This window comes from Trachurus japonicus, chromosome 8, assembly GCF_045865225.1.
Source record: "Trachurus japonicus isolate A0001 chromosome 8, Traja_1.0".
Taxonomy (NCBI): Eukaryota; Metazoa; Chordata; class Actinopteri; order Carangiformes; family Carangidae; genus Trachurus; species Trachurus japonicus.
In genome coordinates this window covers 20,908,143-20,914,998 of record NC_140914.1, presented here as the reverse complement: position 1 = coordinate 20,914,998, position 6,856 = coordinate 20,908,143, and positions in this window count along the sequence as shown.

The window sequence follows — 6,856 nt, the reverse complement described above, 5'->3', positions numbered from 1 at the left end:
AAATATATGTGCATTATCCTACCCCAGCTGTTTTTCAGTTACCCACTGAGCTGATATAAACACAGGTGTGGACTTAAACGTATGGTTTCGCAGATAGTTGGATCTCCACATTTGCCCTTTGTAAGATCGCCTCCAGTGATGAAACCAAGATTCAATTATCTAATTACTACACGACTCTGCAGTTCCCTTCAATTTTATGACGCTTGATACCATCTTTCAGCTTCATTGTTTTTCATTTTCTTGTCCGCCACTGTTCTGGTTCGCTATCTTCGCTTGTATATTCATTATCGGCCCCAGAAAGCAGCTGTTTACAGCAGAAATGAATGGTGATGACTCCAGATGAAAGATAATGTTGCTCTGTCTCTGCTCAACGTGGAAATAAGCAACTCTGTGCTAACAAGTTTGGTAAGTCATAGTTGACTCACTGTGGACTGCTGCTCTCTGGTCGAACTTGTTGACTCATCTGTCAGAGGCAACACATTGATGTGGTTTTACTGATCTGAGATCTGAGAAGTGCGACATATTTTCATCCCATAGAGCAAATGATATTCTTAACTACAGCAGAAGTAGTACTGTAGGCATATCTGCTAACTCTGAGAGACGTGGACAGAACAATCAGAGTTGTCCAGTTTGTAAAAAAAAAAAAAAATACTTTGCATCTCTGAGACTGGAACATTTTTGTTAATCTGACCCTAAAAATATATAAATATCAGCCTGCTGTTTCCTTGTCAAGCAGTGTCCTCCCATTTTGACATTACATCTATTCTGTCCCCAACAAATTGTTGAGCTATAGTCACTTTCTTTATTAGATCCCACTGTTTGCCCTCAGACTGTGTTGATATTTATTTGTCACTGGGTTCATTTTTTCAGTAGTGTGTGTGTTCCTCTTCTGTCCCCCAACACGTCACTCTGTCTCCAGCAGCTGTCTCTTACTAATGGCCTCCATCTTTCTGCCCCCCTCCCTCCTCCCTCCTTCCAGCTCTGCCATCATTATCACAGCTCACTGTCACACTGTACTGTTCACTCTGTGTCTCTGTGGGGTAATTAACCTAATTGGACTTCATGACATTGATGGACATGATGGGTGAAATGGGGTAAAATGGCAGAGAAAGATGATAATAATGATGTTGGCTCTTGTAATTAGCTATTAGGAGAACCCTGGCAAAGGCACACTGTGATTATGATAATAGTTGTAAAGATGGTGATTAAAAATGCAACTGCAAATGTGATTGTAGAGAACATGATGACACATCATCATTTAAATAAAGAAAGCAATTATACACCTTTAGTAAACAAGAAAGGCAAAGTTGTTGTTTTTTTATCTAATATTTATTGATACAGATATAAAAACATACCTGCTGACAAAAACCACAGTCCTTGAATGATGCTTTAATTCAATCAATTAAATGTAAACTTAATGTCTTTATTTGACCATATACAATACTTTGAATGTCTTGCTTTTGTGTTATGGTAATAGTTATGCCAAAGAGTCACTGCATTTCACATCAGTTCAGTTTGATTAGTGTTATTTTCATTGTGATAGCCATTGAAAATACAGAGTTTAAAACACAATGGTCAAAGCGATTGCGCTATAGAGGCTGAGATCTTCTGCGTAAAAGCTACCAAGCTTCAAAAACACTGGATCCTACAATTCCCGTAATCCAACCCATTTCACTTTTTGTTATGTCAACCCCTCCGTCCAGTCAGATAAATGATTATGTCTTTCAATTTCACAGTGCCGGTCTTTAAAAGACACTTTCTACAAGTCCAAAATCAATACCTCGATGATATCATCAAGGTGAGCCCCTGCACAAGTTTAAATGGGAACTCAAAGTCTGTTTACAGCTGATGGAGAGGATAACTGTCAAAACGTTTATCTGAAAAATAACCTCAAGTGGCCTATGACTTGAGTCGGCATTAGTTGGATCTGAGGGCTAGTATGAAAATGAAAAAAAATCTTTTAGTGTGGGGTTAGAAAAGGTGAGTTTGTTAAGTCTCTGTTTGAGGTTATGTACATTTTCTACTCACCAGATTTTAACAAGGGAGGATAAAAAAAGATGATACCTCAGGTTCTTCTGCATCATTTGTGACCTCTTTTAAATGAGCAATCTAATCTCCCACTTTTAATCAGTGTGTTTATGAGAACTAATCTGCACTCTGTAATGGTTTTCTCCAGGTCAAATGTCACTGAATCAAATTTGATTGTATAACAATATAAACCTTACAACTAAGTGCATATTTTTTATATTTTTAAAAATGCATTCATTATTCTTCCATTTTACGGCTGGCTCCGAACTTTCTCACATTTCAGCAGCCATGAAACAAACACACACACACAGATATAACTTATTACTGTATATGAAGAGCTGAAGTCACAATGAGCACAACTTTACATCTCTGCTCTTTTCTACATTAGCACATTGAACCGTGGTGAAGATGCTGATGCTATGAAGGACGGGGGATGGTACAGTAACACTGATAATTAAGATGATGATGGGCAGGTGCAGGTCGTTCGCTGGACCTTCACAGCTTAGGTGCAAACACTGCTGGTTGCCGGGCAACCGTGTCCACCGGGGGGTCCTTGTAAGGCCTGTAGCTGGGGTGAGACAAGGGGTCGGCACAACTCTACCTTAAAACCCCACAGCACGCTAAAAATAGATCAGGGATGTGTGTGTGTGTGTGTGTGTCTGTGTGTGAGAGAGGACACAGTGGAGAAAATGACAGAGATAGGACATGGAATAAGTGACATCAAGTGTATAATGAAGGATGGAGGAGAAGATTTGGGGAAAGTGCTCCATGCCAACGAGTGAAAGCAGCGTCTGAAACATGAGCCAAGAAGTGTGTGTAATATGAGCTTTCTTCTATCTGTCTTCTCTGAGAAAGCTTCATCCCCTTCTGCCTTACTTTCCTCATGCACACACTCACACAGGCATACATTCGCACACACACACCATCTCCTTTTATAAAAATACCCAAGGACAATCCTCACTATTAATAGGAAGTGTTGTCAACTGGCGCTGGAGAAATGGGACCTTCTGTTCAGCTAACTATTTTTGCAGTCCTTTGTAGCCATGACCCCTTACACCGTCAATTACATTCACTTTCCAGACTATTAAAGACAGTATGAAGATGTTAACAACATATATTACATTAAAAATAAATAATAAATAAACTAGACTTTAACCCAAAACTATTGAAATAAAGTAACCACAAAAGACAGAAAGATCATTCTGGAAAAAAAAGATGATAAATGAATTGTATAAAAAAAAAATCTTTCTCTCTGTTTTACCTTCTCAAAGTGTCTCTGAGTGTCCACTGCAGGTTCCCACAGACAATTGTTCCAGAGCAGCAGTGATGGACTCAGTGTTATATTATTTACTTGGCTCCTCTTTCAGCACTGGGCTCTTTTGGTTCCAGCTCTGGAGCGGTAATCGAGCTCCACGCATACTGCAGGTGATTTATAGGCCCTGGGGTCGACATCCAGCAGTCCTGCCCTCATCTATCCCCCGACTGCTACAATCTGCCCGCACACTAAATTAACTTCAACACAACACTGACACCTGCGATAGGAATTAATAAGAAGATGCCTGTTTTTGAGTCTGTGCATGCACACTCTGACACAAGTGAGGTACTTTTAATTTGATGTGGGTTGATAAGTAGGCACATCCACACCTTGAGCCATTCATCACTGATTAACAAGATCTGATGATGAAACTGCTTTTATGAGACAGAATTTAATGTTCTGTTGTCATGTTGTCATGGATGGTATATTCATTTGCAGGCAGAGTATGAACTTTTTAAAATGATTTGTGTAGGCTATGCCGATATTGTAAGGGCACTAATATCAGACGCACTGAGAGATCATTTGTTAATATTTTTCCTTTTGTGTTGATATTTCTATCAAATTTAAGGTGATTCTATAAGTGCTGCACCTGGCCAGCTCTGCATTTTGCTGCTAATGACAAGTTGCTGGCTAATTAGAGGCAATGGTTTGGTGGAGATAGGTGAGCTACTTAATTGGTGACTCCTATATTTTCTGGCTGAAATTATGTCACATGATAGACAACTAAAGACTTCAACAGTTGAAGCTATAATTAAACTAATATTAGCATTATGAGTAAAAAAACTACCCATAGTAGCCTACTGCAGCGAAGTGTTCAACCAAAAAATAAGTGTCTTCGCTTCCAGCTGTGTAGAGGACATTGTAAAAAATAAAAAAATAAAAAAAGTCTATTATTGAGTCTAGATTAGGAAAGCCTAATATTATAAGATAAACAAAATGTTATGCTGCCAAAGCCCTGCATGTTTCAATAATTGCTTATGGTTTACAAGCTTGGACAAGGGCAACAGGTTACATTTGCTTGTATTCATTAACATTTTGTTTGATTTTTAATGTAATATTATCTCACGTCAAATCAATCGGCTGACATTAGGTGAAACTCTGCTGTAGCAGCATGGAGATGAGTTTCCAAACAGGGGGCTAATAGTTCAAACAGTGGGTATGCTAGCTGTCAATGGATCTTTCTTAGCCTCTAATCCCACACAAAATAATATAGCATTGAATGTCCCTTGTCCTTGGAAGTTGCACTGGGTCAGGTTACCTGAGAGTAACGAGCTGGACACACTGTGCTCTGTCCTGAGTCTTTGGACACCAGTGAGTTGTTAAGAGCCGTACATACACCACTTCAACATCAGAAGAAAGATGACAGGGCTGGCGTGCCTGGTTACAGTTGCTAAGCTATGATGATGCTGCTGTTGAAGGGAGGGGTTTAATGTACCATCAGTTTGAGTCATGTTGCCCTGACAAATATGAATGTGGGTTTGCATGGATTACTATCATGCAAAACAACTTTTTGCTGTAGTTATAATTATTCAATGATACACTCGGCCATTGTTGATTACTAATGGTGTGTGTGTGTGTGTGTGTGTGTGTGTGTGTGTGTACCCCAGGAATAGGGTTTGGGTTGGGACAGCACTTAAAGCTTAGCACCATTCCAGCTAAGCACCTGTCACACACACACACACACACACCCTAGCCTGCGCACTCTCTCTTGCATGCCCGCACACACACACACACCTGTCTGATTCATACCATACACTGTCTGTCTGTCTCTCTGTCTGTCTGTCTGTCTGTGTCTCACAATCCCACTTGAATATATTGTGACATACTCAGAAACGTTGACACTTGTGCAAGGTCACATTTCTGTATTTTCTCACATGGCTGCTGTTGCACTTGTTTTTCTGAACGCAGCCTGCTGCAGGACTTGTGTTTGCTGCCTGATGATGATGATGAAAGCCACCAGTCAAATGCAAGTCATTTGTACCTGCAGCTGGACCATCCCTCAATGTTTCCTGGCACTTTGTCAAGAAGCTGACATGTTTTCAATCTGTTTCCATCATACAAACTGCTTAAAGAAATGACAATCCAAACAAAGTGTCTGTCACAGCTGATCAATAAAAATAAAAAAACAAGGAAGTGGGTAATAAATATTGATTGTCACTGAGCTCTTCCACATCTCTCTCTGAACCTTTTCATAGTAAAGTCCCTTCATCTTGGTCAACACTCATTCATCATCCTGTCATTGCTACTGTTTCTCCAACCCTGTGCAGTAAGTCATTCCCAGCCTGCCCGCGCTCAAGCCCGTATAAGGCGGGGCCATCCGGCAGGGGAGCCACAGGGTTAAATATACTCTGAAGCTCCAAGCATGCCAAACTCCTCCAACTAACCTGCCAGGGAGCGATCACTGCAGAGCAGAGGGGCACACAATGGGCACATGTGCCCAGTGTCTCATTAGCATAAACATTTTCTGATTGTTATGAAATGAAGTCAGATCCATACGGTGTGTTCAGGAATACTAAAACTTATTCATTCACCAAAGAAATGCTCAGACATGTGAGCAAATTATGAAATGTTAGAAAGTGATTTTTGCTTCAGTGCACTGCACAGATGAATGCAAGTAAAAGTCATAATAATAAATAAATAATAATCTATAAATAATCTATCTATCTATCTATCTATCTATCTATCTATCTATCTATCTATCTATCTATCTATCTATCTATCTATCTATCTATCTATCTATCTATCTATCTATCTATCTATCTATCTATCTATCTATCTATCTATCTATCTATCTAATACAAATTACTTTATTAATCCCCAAAGGGAAATTCATTTTTCTGTCATCTCATCACCATTTTATTGATATGTCCCTAAGTTTTCTCAATGTATAGTAATTCTTTAAATTCAATTTATAGTCCCACAGTGACAGCATATCGAGGAAAAACGAGTTACAGTCAAACAAACCTTTACAGTAAGTTCCACTACAATGTAGCATTTCTACATATGTGTAATTCAAATCAATTATTAAATTCCAGGTTTTAGTGGTGCTAACATCATATGCACATTGATAATACACTATCATTTTCAATTACAAACTATAATGTATTATTATTAACTTCTTAAGTCTATAATATTGTTGTTAAAATGTGATGTGATATGAAGTCAATAATGATTATTATAAAAATAAACACTTGCTCATAGTGCCTGCCTATTACCAGTATGCTTTGACTGCTTAATAAATTACAGCCAACCTGGTCTAGTTTCCACACTTGTTGCTGAGCCATAACAACTCATAAACCATAGAGATTTATATACAGAATACAGGAAGGGTAGCCAGTAATAATAAGCCATTCATTTAGGTCATAAGTCTTATAAAAGACTGGGCAGGCCTCTGTAAACAGAACCACAACACAGATCACAGTGTGTATGTAAGCGTGCTTTTGTGTGAGTGTTTGTTGGCTCATCTTCACTGCAGATCTGAAAAGGATCTTGCGATGAGGAAGTGGCTCTTTA